Below are 2,228 nucleotides of genomic sequence, written 5' to 3'. Positions count from 1 at the left end.
GGAGGTGTGGCCTTGTTGGAGGAGGTGTGGCCTTGTTGGAGGAGGTGTGGCCTTGTTGGAGGAGGTGTATCATTGTAGGCGCAGGCTTTGAGGTCTCATATGCTCAAGCTATGCCCAGTGTGGTACACAGTCTCGTGCTGCTGCCTGTGGATCAAGATGCAGAACTCTCAGCTTCTTTACCAGCACCATGTCTGCCTGTGTGCTGCCTTGCTTCACCCCATGACATAATGGACAATGTCCAATAATGGACAGAACCTCTGAAGTTGTAATCCAGCCCTGATTAAATGTTTCCTTTATAAGAGTTATAGCTGTCATGGTGTGTCTTCACAGCAATATAAACCCTAAGACAATGACTTTTATAGAAAACTTATCCTGCTGGGGCGGTGGCAGCGCACACCTTTAATCCCAGCACTTGGGAGGCAGAGGCAGGCAGATTTCTGAGTTCAAGGCCAGCCTGGTCTATGGAGTGAGTTCCAGGATAGCTAGGGCTACACCGAGAAACCATGTCTCGAAAAAACAAAATAAAATAAAATAAAATAAACTTATCCCCCAAAGATGAAAAAGATGAATTTGAAAGTAAATCATGCATAATCTCCTTACACAAGGGGAAAAAGTAGAACTATTAACTTTCCAGTACTCAATATTTCCTCCTAATATCATCAATGCTTATGTACATTCAGATAGATAACTGGAATTCCATATGATATATATATACATATATATATATATGTGTGTGTGTATATATATATGTATGTGTATATATATATATATGTGTGTGTGTGTATATATATATGTATGTATATATATATGTGTGTGTGTGTGTGTGTGTGTGTGTGTGTGTGTGTGTGTATCAAGATGCAGAACTCTCAACTTCTTTACCAGCACCATGTCTGCCTGTGTGCTGCCTTGCTTCACTCCATGACATAATGGACAATGTCCAATAATGGACATATATATATATATATGGTATGTGTGTGATGTATGTATACTTTATATATGACTTTTTAGGCTTTCTTCAAAAAGAAGAAGAACAGCAAAAGATGTTGGACAGAAGCTGGTGTGGGCACACAGCACTTCTAGCATTTCTTCTCTACTGGATTTCTTTCTTATATCTAACTTATATTTTCTTAGTGATTCTTCAGAGACTAGTGGGAATTGACTCTCTGGGTGGAATGCAGAAAAGGAATGCTATTAATTCCCATAGGAATTTCACATTTTTATATTTGTAATTTGGTATTAACAAGGTGTACCAACTTAAGGAAATTATATCCTTGCTTTTGTTGCTGGAGCATGTAGGGGGAAAACCTGGCCTCTGACCCCCAAACAGCTAGGTTTAGCTGCTTCAATTAATAATATAAATAATAGTGAAAAACAAATAGAAGAAAATTCTTCAATTTGACTGTCTTAGAGTTTTATTGCTGTGATGATTCACCATGACCACAGCAACTCTAATAAGGAAAACAATTACCTGGGGCTGGCTAACAGTTCAGAGGTTTAGTCCATTGTCATCATAGGAAGAAGAATGGCTTTGCACAGGCAAACATGGTGCTAGAGACGGAACTGAAAGTTCTACATCCAATCTGCAGGCAGCAGGCAATGAGACTAAACCACTGGGCCTGGCTTGAGCAACTGAAACCTCAAAGCCCACACCAGTGACTCACCTAGTCCAACAAGACCACATCTCCTAATAGTGCCACTCCCTATGAGTCTATGGGGGCCATTTTTAGTCAAGCCACCATAGTGGCCTCATTGAGAAGAAAAATTAAAGGTGTCCAATGATCCTCAAAATCAGCCTTTGGGAACAAGAGGTACTAAGCAATTGCACAGTTCAGGACAAAGTGTGTCCCTGCCCACCACTGGCCCATCATTGTCTTAGCTTCTTGCAAAGCCGTTCAATTAATTGTCAGCTCAGAGTAAAACCTCTTCCTGTGAAGAAGGATCCTCCTCTGGCTGACACCAGGATTTCAGATCCTCCACCCCCAATAGAATCCCTAGGGAAACTTAACTGGGTATTATTGTTTCAATTGCCTGATAGCAGAAGGAAAGGATGAGAATGTTTCTTATTAAGCCCCTGTTTCTGCCAGGGTGGTTGTACTCTGAGTCTGCCTTTACCCAACAGGAAAGTGTGGTAGATCAGACCTCATTGTAAACAGAATCCCGTAACAGCTCTCAAAGGTCTAGGTTACCCAACAGGAAAGTGTGGTAGATCAGACCTCATTGTAAACAGA

The sequence above is a fragment of the Mastomys coucha genome, unplaced genomic scaffold (genome assembly GCF_008632895.1).
Source record: "Mastomys coucha isolate ucsf_1 unplaced genomic scaffold, UCSF_Mcou_1 pScaffold1, whole genome shotgun sequence".
Classification (NCBI taxonomy): domain Eukaryota; kingdom Metazoa; phylum Chordata; class Mammalia; order Rodentia; family Muridae; genus Mastomys; species Mastomys coucha.
This window is presented reverse-complemented; position numbering follows the sequence as displayed.